General features: G+C 61.0%; 1 protein-coding gene across 2 annotated transcripts in view; it reads left to right on the top strand.

Moving 5' to 3' along the window:
- LOC105489905 (uncharacterized) overlaps positions 1-5,671 on the top strand; it is a 30,694-nt gene extending 25,023 nt beyond the window's left edge. For both annotated transcript variants that reach the window (XR_011625230.1, XR_011625228.1), the window contains exon 5: positions 1,731-5,671. The gene's annotated coding sequence lies outside the window, so the exon portion shown is untranslated. The remainder of the gene's footprint in view (positions 1-1,730) is intronic.
- Positions 5,672-19,158: the final 13,487 nt, after the last annotated feature.

The following is a 19,158-nucleotide window of genomic DNA, read 5'->3' as shown; positions in this document are numbered from 1 at the left end:
TGGAACTGGGGCAGCTATCAGGACAGGGTCTGGTGCAGCTGTTGGGGAAGGGGCCAGGCACCTGTGGTCATCAGTGAGGTCACCTCAGAGCCCTCTGAAGCCCCTGTTTGGAGGCAGACAGTGTGCGGGACACCAGCCCATGGGCTGAGATGGTCTGGGCACAAACGCCGGGCTCTTCTGGTCCTGGAGAGCTCAGAGCTGAGGAGTTTGCATGGCCCTGGGTGTCCGGCCAGTTTCTGCCGCTGGGTTCATCACTGTGGTAGTTACCATAGTCACATGGTGACAGTCACACAGAGGGCCCTTCAAAAAAGCCCTTGAGTGTGGCCAGAGGCCTTTCCCACGCAGGCCCTGGTCCAGGCGTCTGGGGTCCCCACTGACAGTGGTGCTGCTTCCTGGGGATCTCAGGCCTTTCTGAATCTTCCCCGCCTGCCATCCAGGGCAGGTGGATCTGACTCACTGTCCCCTCCAGGAAGGCTGAGGTGACATCCGGCCAGAGGGTGTGCAAGAGTCAGCCTCCTGGAGTTTGAGCCCTGGGGCAGGTGCAGGGGGTGGGACGCCTTTTAGGGGTCTGGGAAGGGCTGGGCTGTGGGGCTGTCCCCATGGGCCATCTTGTGTTCTGGGGCCATCCCGATCCAGATGTGGGTTCCCGCTGTGATGCCACTGAGGACTGTCCTGGAAGAGGGTGGCCACTGGGGAGAGAGACAGGGATTTCTGGAAGGTTCTTTGTCTCTGACTGTGGGAGGTGAGTCCTCTGTTGGCTTCCCCGGTGAGGTCAGGAAACGAGCAGGACTCAGGACGGCCGGGCAGGATGAGGGACGCCCAGCTCCGGCTGTCCCCGGGAATGTCTTCTGTGTTGGAAATGACCCAGGAGAGGCTCAGGCCTCAGGGCCAGGCAGGCCGGGGACCACAGGGGCAGGAACAGTGCACAGGACCATCTCCCCCATCCTGGTGCCCGTACTCAGACATGGGGGCTCTCAGGGTCCACACATGTGGCCCAGCCTTGAGGGAGGGGCTTCCGGGACCGCTGGCCGGACGGCAGCAGATGGTGCTGTGGGGCCGGCCCTGTCCCCATCTGGACTGGGGTTGGAGGGCAGCAGCGGTGCGGACCCCTTGGAGCAAGGTCTGGCTGACCTGTGGGGTGATCTTGACCATCTGTTTCATGGTCTCCGGGGCTGGCGGGCTGGAGCCCAGTGTGGTCACTCGTGGGCCTGTCCATTGTGCCTGCCGCCCTGTGCGTTTGGGTCACAGGCTGCACTGCTGTGGTGGCCACCACACCCATGGTGCTGTGTCCTTGATCAAAACCCTAACATGGCACGCGGCGGACCTCCGCGGGGAGGGCTGTGGCGGGAGGCTCCCAGGGATGGGTTTTTGATGGACTCTGTGACGCTGTGGTAGTAATAACTACCACTATAGTAATACCACAGTGACACAGACCTCACTTCAAACCTACCCAGGCCTAGGGAAACCCAGGATGTTCAGGGCTGACCTGAGGAGGCAGCGGAGCCCTGAGGGGAGGCTGTGGGCCCAGCGTTCTCAGGTCTGCTGCGGGGACACCCGGGACTGCCCCTCACTGTGGTGGACAGTGTCCGTGCCCACCTGTGTCCTGAGGCTGCATTTCAGGCTGACATCTGTTCCTACTGTCCCTACCCACCCCATGGCCTCGTCCTTTCGGGTTCATAAATTGCCCACAAATCACGCAGGCGTCATTCTGGGGCTTTTTATATTCCCAGGGCCACCAGGTGCCTCCACCCAGAAAGGTGAGATGTGGGAGAGTTCCAGAGTCATTCCCCAACCCTGGACGAGCTTCTGCAGCCTCAGTGCTACTCAGGTTCCAGCAAGACCTGGAACTGATACAAGTGAGGCCCAAGGCCAGGTGAGTTCCAGTCCGGTGAGGCCCATGCCAGGTGAGTTCCAGCACAGGTTAAACCCAGGTCAGGAGAGGTCCAGGTGAGTTGAGGCCCAGGTCAGGTGAAGCTCGGGACAGGCCAGGTCCAGGCCAGGTGAGCCAGGGTCAGGTGAAGCTCAGGTCAAGTGAGGTCCAGGCCAGGTGAGGCCCAGGCCAGGTGGGGCCCAGGCCAGGTGAGGTCCAGGTCAGGGGAGGCTGAGGTGGATGTGTGAGGTTTCTGCAGTTTTCTCTGGGTGCTGACCCTGCCTGGTGTCCCTGCCGCTCCTCCCAGCCCCTGCTCTGTGCCTGCCAGATGGCAGCCACTGCCCAGGTGGTGCTGGCTGTGGAGGAGCTGGGCTCTGCCTCCCTGCTCTCTCTCGAGAGGGACGAGATGGGCGTCCCTCTTGGGCTCTGGCGGGGGAGTGTGGCTGAGTTGCTTCTCTCTGGAATTCACTGACTGTGCCGTCCTCAGGGGTATATGCCCTCGGGGCTCTGTGCTTACTCCACGTCAGGCCATAGGAGCTGCCAGCAGGTAACGGGCTGCCCTGCCGTGCAGTGAACCTGCAGCCTGTCCGGGGATGCCCAGAGACGTGAGTGCTACCACACATCAGACCTTTTCTCTTTAAAGTCATTTCTTTGGGGGATACATCATCGATGTCTCATATACTAAATATATGTCTGTATCGTTGTGCAATTGCCTGCATCATCGTTTATTTCTCCAATCTGGGTTAATGTCTTTGCTATTATGAACAGTGCTGGAGTGAGAATTTTCTAAACACAGCTGTGTGCATTTTCCTCTTCTTGCGATTTAGAAGTTTAACTGCTGATTTCAAGGTACTGTCATGTATTTGTTCTGTTCTTGTTAGGAGACTTGCCAACCCTGTGTGTCTGAGTTCATACCCTCTTCCTTCCCCAGTAGAAGTAACCACTACTTTGATTATGTGATTATCATGTTCTTGGTTTTCTTTATGGTTTTCTAACTGGGAAATGTATCCCTCAGGAAGACAGTTCATTTTGCTGGCTGTACATTTTATTTAGAAGAAATCACATTGAAAATTTTTCTTGGAGTTTCTGTTGTTACTCCAATTATTCAGCATTGTCATGAACTTAACCGCAGAATCGCTCATAACCCTGTACTGTTGTCCTCGTGGCTGTCTGGGTTTGCATTGCATGAACCTGCCACTGTTTATTTGCCTGTTCTCCTTCAGATGGACATTTGCTTCACCCTCAGTTTGGGGCTAGGAGAAGCACCTGTTCTGCACATCTTTGCCCATGAGGCTCTCAGGGAGGGCTCTGGGGCTGGCATTGCCTGCAGGGTTCTGCTTTCTCACGGGGAGTTCCTGCCAGTGCTTTTCAGAGTGTCTGTGCCCAGCAGCAATGCCTGAAGGTGCCCACTGAACTTTGCCCTGGCATCAGGCACTTTCTGTGTGCTTGCTTCTGTGCTGCTCCACATTCAGGAGAATTTATTCAGTTCTGTGCTGCAAATCCATCTTGCTGATTTTCTCTTTAGCTGTGTCTACATCAGCTGTTAAGCATCCCATGATGCAGCAGTGTGGGCACAGGGCAAACTTTCGAAAGATGGCAGCGTAGGATAGTGGCTGCTCCTCCTTCCCCCTGCCCTTCCCACAGACTGTCCTCCTGGGCTCACTCCCAGCTATTGATCCCAAACACCAGTTTATGGAACTCTCTGCACAGGAAAGCAGAAACAGCAAAAGGCCCTGCTCAGGCTCTGCCTGCATCCCCTCTTGCACTCCTGCCAAAGCTCTTTCCCTGGGGCCTGTGCCATCTTCCCCACTTCCCCAGCTTTCTTCTCATTTTCTATTTACTCTGCTCGCTGGATGATGCCTCAGGGGGAGTGCGGTATGTATTGGACATTTGTGGACACCCCAGGTCCTACTTCCCAGTTGCTGCCCCAGCCTCTCATCCCCAGAAGTGGGTACGTTTGCAGTAGGGCTTTGGGACTGGGGCTGTGTCACTGTGGGAGGAGCAGTAAGTACCACTACAATATGCTCACAGTGACACGAGCCCCCACAAAATCCTCCTGTCCCTGCGGTGTCACCGAGTCCCGTCTTGCTGGCTCTGGCCCGGCTCTCCTGCTGACACTGTGCATTCCAGGGGGTTTTTGTCTGAAACTCGTGTGTCTTGGGGAGGACTCCGAGCCCAGCGCTGTACAGGGGGCTCCTCCTTTGTCCTGGGGGAGTTTCATGGACCCTGTTTCTGGTCAAGGCAAGCGCTTGCTGGTGGAGGAGACCTCCCTCCTCTGTTCTGCAGGAGCCGCCGCTGATGCCGTTACCTGCTGTTTCTTGGTGCTGGTGCTGGGGGCTCAGCAGTCTCCGCCCTCGTCCAGCTGGGACTGTGGGTCTGTCCTGTTTACACGGGTGTTGTGGGGCCACCAGTGAGGGGCTCGGGATGTCAGCGGCTGGTCTCTGTCCGTATAGTCTGGGCTCCAGCTCACTGCTCCCCTGCCCAGGGTCTGGCAGTGACTCCGTTACCATCCATTGGCCTCCGGGTCTGGCAGTGACTCCGTTAGTATCATCCACCTCCAGGGATGTTTGGTGTTAGACTCCGTTGACGGGATGGCTGCAGGTCTCTTCCCAGGAGAGGCCTGTGAGAGGGCTGGGATGTCTGGGAGCCCTGCATTCTCCCGTGATGTTGCTGCCTGGGTCCCTCGTCTTTAAAGGGAGAGCTGAGCCTCCCTGTAGGTGCGGGTGGTGAGAGACACAGGCGGACGTGCGTCAAGGCGCTGGAGGCCGATTTGTTTCAGTGCCTTCAGCCTGTGGAAGGGCTGAGCTCCCTGCTTCTGTGCACAGGAGGCTGCCCTGTAAATGGGCAGTGAGGGCAAGGGCCCAGGCCTGCATGGGAAAGACTTGGGTGAGCCTTTGTCCTGGAAATACAACAGCCGGGCCTGAGAGGGGAGCGGGGCTGGAGTGGCCGGAGGAAGGTGAGGGCATGGGCAGTGTGTGGGTGGGAGTGCAGGGTCAGTGCCATGGCTCAGGGGCCCCAGGAGACAAAGAACTTGAGTTGTGAGCAGGAGGAGGCAGGGGATGGGCATAGGCGGGAGAAACTGAGGCTGTCGCGGCAGAAGAGGGGAGGGTCTGCAGGTGCAGGGAGGGCTTGGTAGGGGTGTCTGGAGGGAGGACAGGGGTCTGGGTGGAGACCAGGGTGGGGACTGCAGGGACGGGACCCCAGGGTTGTCTGTGTGGGCGGCAAGAACAGCGGGGGAGAAAGGGCCGAAGGCAGGGTCGGGTCTCCCCAGGGTGTGGGCTGCAGGGAGGGGCTGCACAGGGTGCTCCCCCGAAGGAGGGAGGAGGGAGGGAGCACGGAGGCGCTGGGAGTAAACGGAGAAGGAAACGGCAGTGACCTGAGTGCCAGGTGGTCCCGGTTTGGGGTTGAACTGTGTGGGAACAGCTTCCTGGCCTGTGTGTAAGTGGAAGGGGGAGGGCGCCGAGGTCTGGGGCAGGAAGCAGTGGTAGCAAGGCAGGTCCTGGCCCTGGGGGTCTGGGGCTTCTCTTCTTCCTGTGAGCTGTGTTGGTGGCTCCTGCGGGTGGTGCCCTGGACCTGTGGTCTGGTGGAGCCCAGGCCTCCCAGGGACAGCAGGGCAGCCTGGGCTGGAGGAACCTTAGGGGCCAGGTCAGGGTGGCCCTGAACCACTGCCTCCACCTGTGACCAGGGCTGCTGTGGGGATCTCGGCATGAGACCCCTTTTCCGAGGAGGGAGGCACGTGAGTGAGACCCTAAGTCCATACCCCATGGGGGCTTGTCCCCCTGCAGAGCCGCTGGACAGGGGTGGGAGGGGTGTGTAGGTGGGGGTGGGGGTGGGGAGCCCAGACCCTCCCAGACGCACCCTGCTCTGCTCCACGGTGTGTGCTTGGGCACTGCAGGGTGGCTGGGCCTGGGCTGCCTGGGGTGCTTGAGGTGGCTGCATTCCCAGAGCCGGGACTGAGGCCCAGTGGGGTCCGGGGAGGAGCCTGAAGGGGGCTCCGTGGAGGACCTGCCTCGGATGACACCCCTCTCTTGGGGAGGACATGGGGTCCAGCTGGGAGGAAGGGGCGTGGGCCACCTCCTTGGGATCCTCCTGCGGCCACCTCAGCCCGGGGGGCTCTGTGCTTGGCGACCTGCCAGAAGTTCCTCCCGGCCCAGACCCCAGAGTCTGTGCTGCACCAGGGCAGGGAGGAAGGGCCTGTGGCCTGCTCGAGGTCGGGCCCACAGTGGTGTCCCCTAAGCCCGAGTCTGCTCCCAAGCGCTCGCCCCGCAGCAGGCCCCGAGTGAGGACAGAGATGGGACGGGAGTCATCAGCGTCGGGTCCCTCAGGGTATTGCGGCGTCTCTCTTCCTGGAGTCGGCTCTGGATGTGGGTTTGTGCCTGGGCTGCCTGGGGTTGATGTTGGGAGGCGCCGCTGATCCCCGTCTCTCTGAGGACACTTGTCAGAAGGGTCAACTCCAGCCCGGGGCCCTGGGCCAGGCAGAAGGATGGGATCAAGCCCCTGCCCCGACCCGCCAGAGCCCCCGGCCCTTGTCCTCCCATCCAGTGGGGACACCGTGGGGCTCCGGGTGCCGGGGGTCACGGGAGCCGGCAGGACGTGGGTTTGGGCGGCTGCTCCCCTCTCTGGCTGGGCCTCCGGCAGTGGTCATGGAACAGTTTTGGACGCAGCTTTTCTCACAGTGGTCGTTCCAGCTATACCCACCGTGACTCGGGGCTGTTCAGAATCCGCCCAGGGTCCCTGAGCTCTGGGGCCTCCGGGGTGGGGGCTGGGCTGCTGGGCGGGGACTCCTTCAGGGACTCTGATGCTGTGGCTCGTTTTAGGTGTGGGGTGAGCACCGGGAACCCCAGCTAGCGGAGCACCCACAGAGATCAGGGCCTGTACACATTCCATCCCGCTGTGTGGTGCGGGCCCAGGCCCCTCTGGCAGTTCAGCCTCAAAGGGGAGGGTATTGGGATCCTATCTGGCTCCTTCTCTGGGTAGAGGGGACCCATTTCCTGGCCCTGGACCCCCTCAGGCTGCCCCTGTTCTTGCAGAAACACAGGACATGGCAGGGCGCCGTGGAGGGGAGACGTCTGCTGACCTGGGTGTCAGGTGTGGCCTCAGATATTAAATGTTTCCTTCCTGCTCTCTCTGCATTCCACTGACTAGGAATGGGGTTTCTGGCCCGGTGAGTGTCACTGTGGGACCAGCTGCTATACCCCACTGTGACACAGACACCTTCAGAAACCTCCTTGTCTGTTTGGGGGCCTTCCCTTACTGAGCTCAGCGCCCCTTGGGTTTGGCTGGCCTTGACAGGGTGTCCTCAGCCCTGGTTCTGGGGGGCCTGCTCCTCTGTCTGGTGTCTGGAATGGGGGTCCAAGTCAGAGGTCAGCTGCCTCCCGGCCTGCAGGGACCGGAGAACGGGGTTCCTCGCAGGGCAGGACCTGGCGGTCCTGAATGGAGCTGAGGTCTGTGCCTGTATCGGGGCCCAATATCCTGCTCCTCCATGGCTCTGAGCTCCCGCTGGCAGGACCTCCTTGGGGTGCTGGGTTCATCTTGTCTGGGAGGGGCTGCCGCCTAGGCCTGACACTGCAGTGGAGAGCTCACTGAGGGGCTTTTGGGTCTGGCCTGGGCCGCTGTGGGGGCATTCCACTGTGAGAGGGTCCTGCAGAGAATCTCCCATCCTGCTTGTTCTCCCAGAGCCTGGAGAGTTGGGATCTGGGGTTCCCAGAGGAGGATCCTCAACTCAGGGGAGGGAGGCCTCTTCACTGACCTCCCCTCCCTCCATCCTTCCCTCCCCGAAGCTGCCCTGGTGGCCCCCCTGCACCCAGCCTCTGTCTGCACTGGCTCTGCCGGCTCTGGTGTAGGTGGGACTTAGGATGGTGTGGACGACGTGTGACCAGGGCGTTGAATGGGTAGAAAGGAGGTGGGCGGATCCGTGGGTGAGAGGGGTGGGCTCATCCAAGATGGAGCACCCGTGGGGCCCTGAGCCCTCTCACAGACTATCGCTGGTCTTTCCCCGCAGCCTGCCACTGTGGGAGCCCTCGGCAGGGTGGACCATACCTCTAGGAGGCTGGCACTTCCCTGGGTTCACGAAGACGGAGCCTCCCGCCCAGTGGTGCAGCAGCCCTGCGTCCTCCCTCAGCCCTTCCTGATGGCTTCCTGGGGATTCCTGATTCCCATGGGGTGATGAGAGGAAAGCAGAGGGAGGAGGGGCAGGACTGTGTCCTGGAGAAGGGGGTGCTCGGACTGGGGTCCCTGGAGAGCTCTGGGCTCCTGGAGGCCAATCAGGCAGGCATCCTTTCTGTCCAACCCCACAAAGGTCCCGGTAAGAGCCAGGTGGGGGAACCATAAGGAGAGGGCCTGTGTCCTGTCCCCCTAAGTCCTCTAGACAGGGTGGGGGATGAGGGATCCTCCCCAGGGCAGGTCAGGCAGTCGCTCTGAGGTGGGGCCCTGGTCATGGTGGACTGGCCAGGGAGGTGTGGGGTGCAGAGCAGGAGGGGGTGGACTCAGGTGGGGCATGGCCTGGTCATCCCTGTGTTCATGCCATTTCCTGCCCTCATCACCTGCAGTGAGCCCTGGCAGGGTAGGGCTGGCCTCCCAGCCTGCAGCCTGCCTGGGATCTGCTCTGTCCCTGGAACTGGGGACGGGAGCCATTCTGGAGGTCAGCAGCCTCCTAGGACAGCAGGAGACCAGGCCAGCCCCTATCAGGGGAGGCAGGGGGGATTTTGGCAAGGACTGCGTTGTTTGGGAGCCAGTGCCCCACTAGGGACAGTGAAAGATGCCCCAGCAATATGTCCTGTCCACTGCCAGGCTACCCACCGTATCTTAGCTACGGCATGTGAGGGTGCCCAGCCCTTGACCTTCCTTGCAGGAATGAGGCCCTGGGTAGATGAGAACAGACGTCCCACTGAGGGAACCTCCCCACAGAGGGCCAAAGGGCAGACAACAGCAGCCTTGAGAGCCCCGGGAGAGGCAGGTGAGCTGGAGGCCTGGGGCTGGGCGGCAGGGGCCCATCTACTTGGCCTGGTTGCTGCTATGGGCGGCACCACTGTGGTAACCGTAGCTATATCCACCACAGTCTGACACCCCCTGACAATAACCACACCTGGAACTGGAGGTGGGGCTGTCAGGAGGAGCTTCCCAGGGAACAGGGCGGGCCCAGACAGCTGTGCCAGGGGCCCCCAGGGCTGGGGAGGCGGGGGGCTGCTTAAGTACCAGATGCACAGTGTCCCCCTGGAGAGGCCTCTGCAGCCTCCTGGGCTCCGGGACAGTCCTCTGGTCAGCAGGAGGCTGGGTGCTCACCCGCCATGTGCTCTCCTGTCTTCCTCACTGGTGAGCTCATATGCGACCCAGTGCGGGCCCAGCTCCAGCGTCCACTCCTGTCAGCCTGTTTGAGGGTCCAGGCAGAACTGGGCATGGGTCCCTTCTCAGGTCCCTCAGGGACTCTCTCTCTCTGACTGTATCAGGGGCTGGGGGCTCCATAAATGGTCTTTGCAAGGTGGGGATGTCAAAGGCAGATATTTCTATAGTGGCAGGTGAGGGGGACTGTCTGGGGCCTGGCCCTACAGAACACAGTGGCCTCTCGGAGGAGGGTGTGTGGGAGTCCTGCCTGTTGGGAGCCTGGGGGACTCTGCCCTGTTGATTCCAGACAGGATGGGAATCCAGGCAATTGGCAGGAGGTGCTGGAATGAGGCTGGTGTCTACAATGATTCTGGGCCCCAGGAATTGACTGTTGGAACCGGGCCAGCTGTCGGGACAGGGTCTGGTGCAGCTGGCAGGGAAGAGACCAGGGTACCTGTGGTCATCAGTGAGGTCACCTCAGAGCGCTCTGAAGCCCCTGTTTGGGGGCACATGGTGTGCGGGGCACCAGCCCATGGGCTGAGATGGCCCGGGTGTCCCTAGAGGGTCTGGGCACAAACCCTCAGGCCTGGCTTTTCTGGTCCTGGGGAGCTCTGAGCCGAGAAGAGTGCATAAACCTTGCGTTTCTGGCCAGTTTCTGCCGCTGGGTTCATCACTGTGGTAGTTACCGTAGTCACACAGTAGGAGGGCCCTTCAGAAAAAGCCCCTGAGTGTGGCCAGAGGCCTTTCCCACGCAGGCCCTGGTCCAGGCGTCTGCGGCCCCCATTGACAGTGGTGCTGCGTCCTGGGGATCTCAGGCCTTTCTGAATCTTCTCCGCCTGCCATTCAGGGCAGGTGGATCTGACTCACCCTGCCAGGCTCCTGTCCCCTCCAGGAGGGGCTGAGGTGACATCTGGCCAGAGGGTGTGCAGGAGTCAGGCCTCCTGGAGTTTGAGCCCTGGGGCAGGTACATGGGGTGGGATTCCTTTCAGGGGTCTGGGAAGGGCTGGTCTGTGAGGCTGTCCCCATGGGCCATCTTGTGTTCTGGGGCTGTCCCAATCCAGATGTGGGTTCCCGCTGTGATACCACCAAGGACTGTCCTGGAAGAGGGTGGCCACTGGGGAGAGAGACAGGGATTTCTGGAAGGTTCTTTGTCTCTGACTGTGGGAGGTGAGTCCTCTGTTGGCCTCCCCGGTGAGATCTGGAACTCAGGACGGCCGGGCAGGATGAGTGACGCCCAGTTCCGGCTGTCCCCGGGAATGTCTTCTGTCTTGGAAATGACCCGGGAGAGGCTCAGGCATCAGGGCCAGGCAGGCCAGGGACCACAGGGGCAAGGACAGTGCACAGGATCAGCCCTGCTCTCCTGGTGCCCCTACTCAGACATGGGGGGCTCTCAGGGTCCACTCATGTGGCCCAGCCTTGAGGGAGGGGCTTCTGGGACCGATGGCCGTACTGCAGCAGATGGTGCTGTGGGGCCGGCCCTGTCCCCATCTGGACTGGTGTTGGAGGGCAGCAGCAGTGCAGACCCCTCGGAGCCAGATCTGGATGACCTGTGGGGTGACCTTGGCCGTCTGTTTCATGGTCTCTGGGGCTGGCGGGCAGGATCTCAGGGTGGTCACTCGTGGGCCTGTCCATCGTGCCTGCCGCCCTGTGTGTTTGGGTCACGGGCTGCACTGCTGTGGTGGCCACCACACCCATGGTGCTGTGTCCTTGATCAATATCCTAACATGGCACGCGGCGGTCCCCCACCAGGAGGGCTGTGGCGGGAGGCTCCCGGGAATGGGTTTTTGATGGACTCTGTGACGCTGTGTGTGTAATACTAACCCGTAATCATCCTCGTAATACCACAGTGACACAGACCTCACTCCAATCCTACCGCTAGGCCTGGGGATACCTGAGATGTCCAGGGCTGACCTGAGGAGGCAGCAGGGCCCCGAGGGGAGGCTGTGGGCCCAGCCCTCTCAGGTCTGCTGCAGGGACCCTCTGGTCTGCCCCTCGCTTACGTGGACAGTGTCCGTGTCCACATGTGTCCTGAGGGTCCACCTCAGGCTGGCATCTGTCCCTACCTACCCCATGGTCATGTCCTTTTGAGTCCATAAATTGCCCCCAAATCATGCAGGCATCATTCTGGGGCTTTTTATATTCCCTGGGCCACCAGGTGCCTCCACCCAGAAAGGTGAGATGTGGGAGAGTTCCAGAGTCATTCCCTAACCCTGGACGAGCTTCTGCAGCCTCAGTGCTACTCAGGTTCCAGCAAGACCTGGAGCCGGTACAAGTGAGGCCCGAGGCCAGGTGAAGCCCAGGCCAGGTGAGTTCCAGTCCAATGAGGCCCCGGACAGGTGAGGCCCAGGACGGGTGAAATTCGGGACAGGTGAGTTTCAGGCCAGGTTAAACCCAGGTCAGGAGAGGTCCAGGTGAGTTGAGGTCCAGGTCAGGTGAAGCTCCTAATAGATGATAGGCGAGGCCGAGCTCAGGTGAAGCCCAGGTCAGCGGAGGCCCAGGTCAGGGGAGGCCCAGGTCAGGGGAGGCTGAGGTTGATATGTGAGGCTTCTGTAGTTTTCTCTTGGTGCGAATCCTGCCTGGTGTCCCTGCCCCTCCTCCCAGCCCCCGCTCTGTGCCTGCCAGATGGCAGCCGCTGCACAGGTGGTGCTGGCTGTGGAGGAGCTGGGCTCTGTCTCCCTGTGCATGGGCGTCCCTCTCGGGCTCTGGCCGGGAGTGTGGCTGAGTTGCTTCTCTCCAGAATGCACCGACTGTGCTGTCCTCGGCGGTATATGTCCTCGGGGGTATATGGTCCTACGCTTGCTCCACATCAGGCCGCAGGAGCTGCCAGCAGGTACCGCCCTGCCCTGCCACACGGTGAGCCTGCAGCCTGTCCGGGGATGCCCAGGGAGGTGAGTGCTCCACACATCAGGCCTTTCCTCTTTAGAGTCTTTTCTTCAGGGAAACATCATCGATGTCTCATATACTAAATATATGTCTGTATCATTGTGCAATTGCCTGCATCATTGTTTATTTCCCCAACCTGGGTTAATGTCTTTGCTATTGTGAACAGTGCTGGAGTGAGAATTTTCTAAACACAGCTGTGTGCATTTTCCTCTTCTTGAGATTTAGAAGTTTAACTGCTGTTTTCAAGGTACTGTAATAAATTTGTTCTATTCTTGTTAGGAGACTTGCCAACCCTGTGCGTCTCAGTTCATACCCTCTTCCTTCCCCAGTAGAAGTAACTACTACTTTGATTATGTGATTATCATGTTCTTGGTTTTCTTTATGGTTTTCTAACTGGGAAACGTATCCTTTAAGAAGATAGTTCATTTTGCCGGGTGTAAATTTTATTTAGAAGAAATCACATTGAGTATTTTTTGGAGTTTCTGTTGTTACTCCAGTTACTCAGCATTGTCATGAACTCAACCACAGAGCCGCTCATAGCCCTGTACTCTTATCCTTGTGACTGTCCTAGTTTGTGTTGCATGAACCTGCCATCGTTTATTCATCTGTTCTCCTTCAGATGGACGTTTGCTTCGTTCTCAGTTTGGGGCTATGACAATCAGATGTTCTGCACATCTTTGCCCATGAGGCTCTCAGGGAGGGCTCTGGGGCTGGCATTGCCTGCAGGGTTCTGCTTTGTCAGAGGCAGCTCCTGCCAGTGCTTTTCAGAGTGTCTGTGCCCAGCAGCAATGCCTGAAGGTGCCCACTGAACTTTGCCCTGGCATCAGGCACTTTCTGTGTGCTTGCTTCTGTGCTGCTCCACATTCAGGAGAATTTATTCAGATCTGTGCTGCAAATCCATCTCACGGATTCCGTCTTTAGCTGTGTCTACACCAACTGTTAAGCATCCCTGATGCAGCAGTGTGGGTACAGGGCAAGCTTTTGGAAGATGACAGCGTAGGATAGCAGCTGCTCCTCCTTCCCTGTGCTCTTCCCACAGACTGTCCTCCTGGGCTCACTCCCAGCCATTGATCCCAAACACCAGTTTATGGAATTCTCTGCACAGGAAAGCAGAAGCAGCAAAAGGTCCTGCTCAGGCTCTGCCGGCATCCCCTCTTGCACACTCACCAAAGCTCTTTCCTTGGGGCCTGTGCCAGCTTCCCCAGCTGCCTCTCATTTTCCGTTTACTCTGCTTGCTGGCCGGTGGGGTGATGTCTTGAGGGGAGTCTAGCGTGTTTTGAACTTGATGGCCACCCCTAGGCCCTACTTCCCAGACGCTGCCCCAAGGCCGTCAGCCCCAGAAGTGGGTGCGTTTGCAGTAGGGCTTTGGGAATGGGGCTGTGTCACTGTGGGCATAGCAGACACCACCACTACAATATCCTCACAGTGACACGAGCCCCCACAAAATCCTCCTGTCCCTGCGGTGTCACTGAGTCCCATCTTTCTGGCTCTGGCCCGGCTCTCCTGCTGAGACTGTGCCTCCCAGGGGATTTTTGTCTGAAACTCAGGGTGTCTTGGAGAGGACTCTGAGCCCAGTGCTGTACAGGCGGCTCCTCCTTTGTCCTGGGGGAGTTGCGTGGACCCTGTTTTTGGTCAAGGGAAGCACTTGCTGGTGGAGACCTTCCCTCCTCTTACTCAGATGCCGCCTCTGATGGTGTTGCCTGGTGTTTCTCAGGGCTGGTTCTGGGGGCTCGGCAGTGTCTGCCCTGTTCCAGTTGGGACTGTGGGTCTGTCCTTTTTCCACGGGGTGTTGTGGGGCCACCAGTGAGGGGCTTGGGATGTCAGCAGCTGGTCTCTGTCCCTGCGGTCTGAGCTCCGGCTCACAGCTCCCCTGCCCTCCAGGTCGGTCACTGACTCAGTTACTATCCAGCGGCCTCCCTGACTGTTCTGTGGTGGCTGCAGGTCTCTTCCCAGGAGAGGCCTGTGAGAGGGCTGGGATGTCTGGGAGCCCTGCATTCTCCCGTGATGTTGCTGCCTGGATCCCTCGTCTTTAAAGGGAGAGCCGAGCCTCCCTGCAGGTGCGGGCGGTGACAGACACAGGCGGACGTGTGTCAAGGCGCTGGAGGCCGATTTGTTTCAGTGCCTTCTGCCTGTGGAAGGGCTGAGCTCCCTGCTTCTGTGCACAGGAGGCTGCCCTGTAACCGGGCAGTGAGGGCAAGGGCCCAGGCCTGCATGGCAAAGACTTGGGTGAGCCTTTGTCCTGGAAATACAACAGCCGGGCTGAGAGGGGAGCGGGGCCAGAGTGGCCGGAGGAAGGTGAGGGCATGGGCAGTGTGTGGGTGGGAGTGCAGGGTCACTGCCATGGCTCAGGGGCTCCAGGAGAGGAAGAGCTCAAGTTTTGGGCAGGAGGGGGCAGGGGGTGGGCACAGGCGGGAGAAACTGAGGCTGTCGCGTCAGGAGAGGGGAGGGTCTGCAGGTGCAGGGAGGGCCTGGTAGGGGTGTCTGGAGGGAGGACAGGGGTCTGGGTGGAGACCAGGGTGGGGACTACAGGGACAGGACCCCAGGGTTGTCTGTGTGGGCGGCAAGAGCAGCGGGGGAGAAAGGGCCGAAGGCAGGGTCGGGTCTCCCCAGGGTGTGGGGTGCAGGGTCGGGTCTCCCCAGGGTGTGGGCTGCAGGGAGGGGCTGCACAGGGTGCTCCCCCGAAGGAGGGAGGAGGGAGGGAGCACGGAGGCGCTGGGAGTAAACGGAGAAGGAAACGGCAGTGACCTGAGTGCCAGGTGGTCCCGGTTTGGGGTTGAACTGTGTGGGAACAGCTTCCTGGCCTGGTGTAAGTGGAAGGGGGAGGGCGCCGAGGTCTGGGGCAGGAAGCAGTGGTAGCAAGGCAGGTCCTGGCCCTGGGGGTCTGGGGCTTCTCTTCTTCCTGTGAGCTGTGTTGGTGGCTCCTGTGTGCGGTGTCCCGGACCTGTGGTCTGGTGGAGCTCAGGCCTCCCAGGGACAGCAGGGCAGCCGGGGTTGGATGAACCTGAGGGGCAGATCAGTGTGTTTCTGGGGCCACTGCCTCCACTTGTGACCAGCATTGCTGTGGGGATCTGGACATGAGGCCCCTTCAGGGGAAGCACGTGAGTGAGACCGTAAGTCCATACCCCATGGGGGCTCTGACCTTCCTGTAGAGCCGCTGGGCAGGGGTGGGTAGGAGTGTGCAGGTGGGGGTGGGGGTGGGGAGCCCAGCCCCTCCCAGATGCACCCTGCTCTGCTCCACGGTGTGTGCTTGGGCACCGCAGGGTGGCTGGGCCTGGGCTGCCTGGGGTGCCTGAGGTGGCTGCATTCCCAGAGCCGGGACTGAGGCCCAGTGGGGTCTGGGGAGGAGCCTGAATGGGGCTCCATGGAGGAACTGCCTTGGATGACACCCCTCTCTTGGGGAGGACATGGGGTCCAGCTGGGAGGAAGGGGAGTGGGCCACCTCCTTGGGATCCTCCTGGGGCCACCTCAGCCCGGGGGCTCTGTGCTTGGCGACCTGCCAGAAGTTCCTCCCGGCCCAGACCCCAGAGTCTGTGCTGCACCAGGGCAGGAAGGAAGGGCCTGTGTCCCGCTCGAGGTCGGGCCCACAGTGGTGTCCCCTAAGCCCGAGTCTGCTCCCAAGTGCTCGCCCCGCAGCAGGCCCTGAGTGAGCGACAGAGACAGGGGCGGGGCCTTTGGACCTGGTGGCCTCTGGGGCGGATTCCAGTGGGGAGTCATCAGCGTCGGGGTCCTCCAGGGTATAGGGGCGTCTCTCTTCCTGGAGTCGGCTCTGGATGTGGGTTTGTGCTTGGGCTGCCTGGGGTTGATGTTGGGAGGAGCCGCTGATCCCCGTCTCTCTGAGGACACTTGTCAGAAGGGTCAGCTCCAGCCAGGGGCACTGAGGCCAGGGCAGAAGGATGAGATCAAGCGCCTGCCCTGACCCACCGGAGCCCCCGACCCTTGTCCTTCCATCCAGTGGGGACACCGTGGGGCTCCGGGTGCCGGGGGTCACGGGAGCCGGCAGGACGTGGGTTCGGGCGGCTGCTCCCCTCTCTGGCTGGGCCTCCGGCAGCGGCCACGGGACAATTTTGGATGCAGCTTTTCTCACAGGGGTCGTTCCAGCTATACCCATTGTGACTCGGGGCTGTTCAGAATCCGCCCAGGGTCCCTGAGCTCTGGGGCCTCCGGGCTGGGCGCTGGGCTGCTGGGCGGGGTCTCCTTCAGGGGCTCTGAGGCTGTGGCTCGTTTTAGGTGTGGGGTGAGGAGTGGGGGCCCAGCTAGCGGAGCACCCGCGGAGACCGGGGCCTGCACACATTCCGCCCAGTGTGTGGGCTGGGCCCAGGCCCCTCTGGGCAGGTCGGCCTCAATGAGGAGGGTGCTTGGGTCCTGCCTGGCTCCTCCTTGGGGTAGAGGGGACCCATCTCCTGGCCCCAGACCCCCTCAGGCTGCCTCTGTTCTTGCAGAAATGCAGGACGGTGGAGGGTGCCCCGGAGGGGAGACGTCTGCTGGCCTGGGTGTCAGGTGAGGCCTCAGATCCTAAACGTGTCCCTGCTCTCTCTGGGTTCTGCTGACTTGGGACGGGGTTTCCGCCCTGGCGAGTGTCACTGTGGTACCAGCCGCTGCTATACCCCACTGTGACACAGACACCTTCAGAAACCTCCTGGTCTGTTTGGGGGCCTTCCCTTGCTGGGCTCAGAGCCCCTTGGTCTGGTCTGGCCTTGACGGGGCGTCCCTCAATCCTGGCTCTGGGGGGCCTGCCCCTCTGTCTGGTGTTTGGAGTAGGGGGTCTGAGGCAGAGACCAGCTGCCTCCGGGCCTGCAGGGGCTGCAGACAGGCCTTCCTCTCAGGCCGGGGGCTGGGCGGTCCTGCATGGAGCTGAAGTCTGCCTGTATCCTGTATCGGGGCCCCCTATCCTTCCTCCATGGCTCTGAGCTCCCTCTGGCAGGACCTCCTCACGGTACTGGGTTTGTCCTGTTTGGGAGGGGCTGCCCCCAGGCCCGGCACTGCAGTGCAGAGCTCACTGAGGGGCTTTTGGGTCTGGCCTGGGCCGCTGTGGGGGTATTCCACTGTGAGAGGGTCCCGCAGAGAATCTCCCATCCTGCTTGTTCTCCCAGAGCCTGGAGGGGGGGATCCGGGGTTCCCAGAGGAGGATCCTGGAGCGGGGGCCTCTTCACTGACTTCCCCTCCCTCATGCTTCCCTTCCCCAAGCTGCCCTGTTGTCCCCCACTGCACCCCAGCCTCTGTGTGCACTGGCTCTGCTGGCTCTGTTGTAGGTGAGACTTAGGATGGTGTGGACGACCTGTGGCCAGTGTGCTGCCTGGGTGGAGAGGAGGTGGGCGGGTCCCTGGGTCCGTGGGTCCGTGGGTCCAGGGTGGGGGTTGCTCACTGAGGACAGAGGAGCACCTGGGGGCCCTGAGCCCTCCCCGACACTGTCGCTGGTGTTTCCCCACAGCCTGCCACTGTGGGAGCCCTCGGCAGGGTGGACCATACCCTCCAGGAGGCTGGCACTTCCCTGGGTTCACGAAGACGGAGCCTCCTGCCTGGTGGTGCGGCAGCCCCACTTCCTCCCTCAGCCCTTCCTGATTGATGGCTTCCTGGGGATTCAGGATTCGAATGGGGTGATGAGAGGAGAGCAGAGGGGAGGAGGGGCAGGGCTGGGTCCTGGGTTAGGGGGCCCTCGGGCTGGGGTCCCTGGAGAGAAGTTCCTGGCTCCTGGGGGCCAATCAGGCAGGCGTACTTTCTGTCCACACCCTGAGGGTCCTGGCAGGAGCCAGATGGGAGAACGGTAAGGAGAGGGCCTGTGTCCTGTCTCCCCCAGTCCTCCAGACAGGGTGGGGGCTGAGGGATCCTTCCCAGGGTAGCGCCAGGAAGTGACTCTGGTGCTGGGTTATTGGACGTCATGGGCTGGCCTGGGGAGTGGGGGGTGCAGAGCAGGAGGGGCGGACTCATGTATGGCATGGCCTGGTCATCCATGTGTTCATGCCATTTCCTGCCCTGGGTAACTGCACTGAACCCCGGCAAGGACAGGGGTGGCTTCTCAGCCTGCAGCCTGCCTGGGATCTGCTCTGGGCCTGGAACTGAGGACGGGAGTCATCCTGGAGGTCAGCAGCCTCCCAGGACAGCAGGAGGAGACCAGGCCAGCCCCTCACAGGGGAGGCAGTGGGGATTTTGGCAGGGTCTGCATTGAGAGCCAGTACCCAGTAGTCACAGAGCCAGATGCCCCAGCAATACGTCGTGTCCACAGCCGTCTGCCCACCCTGTCTTAGCCGGGACAAGGGAGATTGCTGTGCCCCTGGCAGGCCCAGCCTTTTTCCTTCCTTGAATGGCTGAGGCCCTGGGAAGCCGAGCTGTTGATGGCGCTGGGGAGAGGTGTCCAGGGCAGAGGGATGGCACTCAATCGAATGGCCTGGGTGGGGCCAGGTCCTCCTGCAGGCTGCAACTCAGGTTTGGCATCTCTGGCTGATCCCCATGCCCAGGTTCTGCCAGGGTACACACAATGCCTGGGCTCACAGCCTCGTTTCCAGGGGGTTGGGTGGTGCTCCAAGCCTCAGTTTCCCCACTGTGGAGGGGATGTTGCTGGAGGGATGAGGATCATAGAGCACAGCCTGGCAGCTTCTGTGCCCGCTGTCCCTGCGGACCTGGGCTGTGGGACGGGCAGGCTTCCCCATCAGGGCTGGGTCTGCCAGGGGCACAGCACCCTCACGTGCCCATACTGGGGGCTCCGTGGCTCTGTGACTCCGTGGTGCTGCCTGCACCTCTCAGGGCTGGAAGCTGCCTGTCCCCGCCAGCCTTTGGTTTCTATCTCAGTCATCCCTACCCTGGAGCACAGACTTCCCACTGAGGGAGCCTCCCCACAGAGGGCCAGAGGGCAGACAGCGGCAGCCTTGAGAACCCCAGGAGAAGCAGGTGAGCTGGAGGCCTGGGGCTGCGCGGCAGGGGCCTGTCTAGTTGGCCTGGTTGCTGCTATGGGTGGCACCACTGTGGTAACTGTACCCACTGTATCCCCCACAGCCTGACACCCCCTGACAATAACCACACCTGGAACTGGAGGCGGGGCTGTCAGGAGGAGCTTCCCAGGGAACAGGGAGAGTCCAGACAGCTGTGCCAGG

Source organism: Macaca nemestrina, chromosome 7 (genome assembly GCF_043159975.1).
Source record: "Macaca nemestrina isolate mMacNem1 chromosome 7, mMacNem.hap1, whole genome shotgun sequence".
NCBI classification, from domain to species: Eukaryota; Metazoa; Chordata; class Mammalia; order Primates; family Cercopithecidae; genus Macaca; species Macaca nemestrina.
This window is presented reverse-complemented; position numbering and strand designations above follow the sequence as displayed.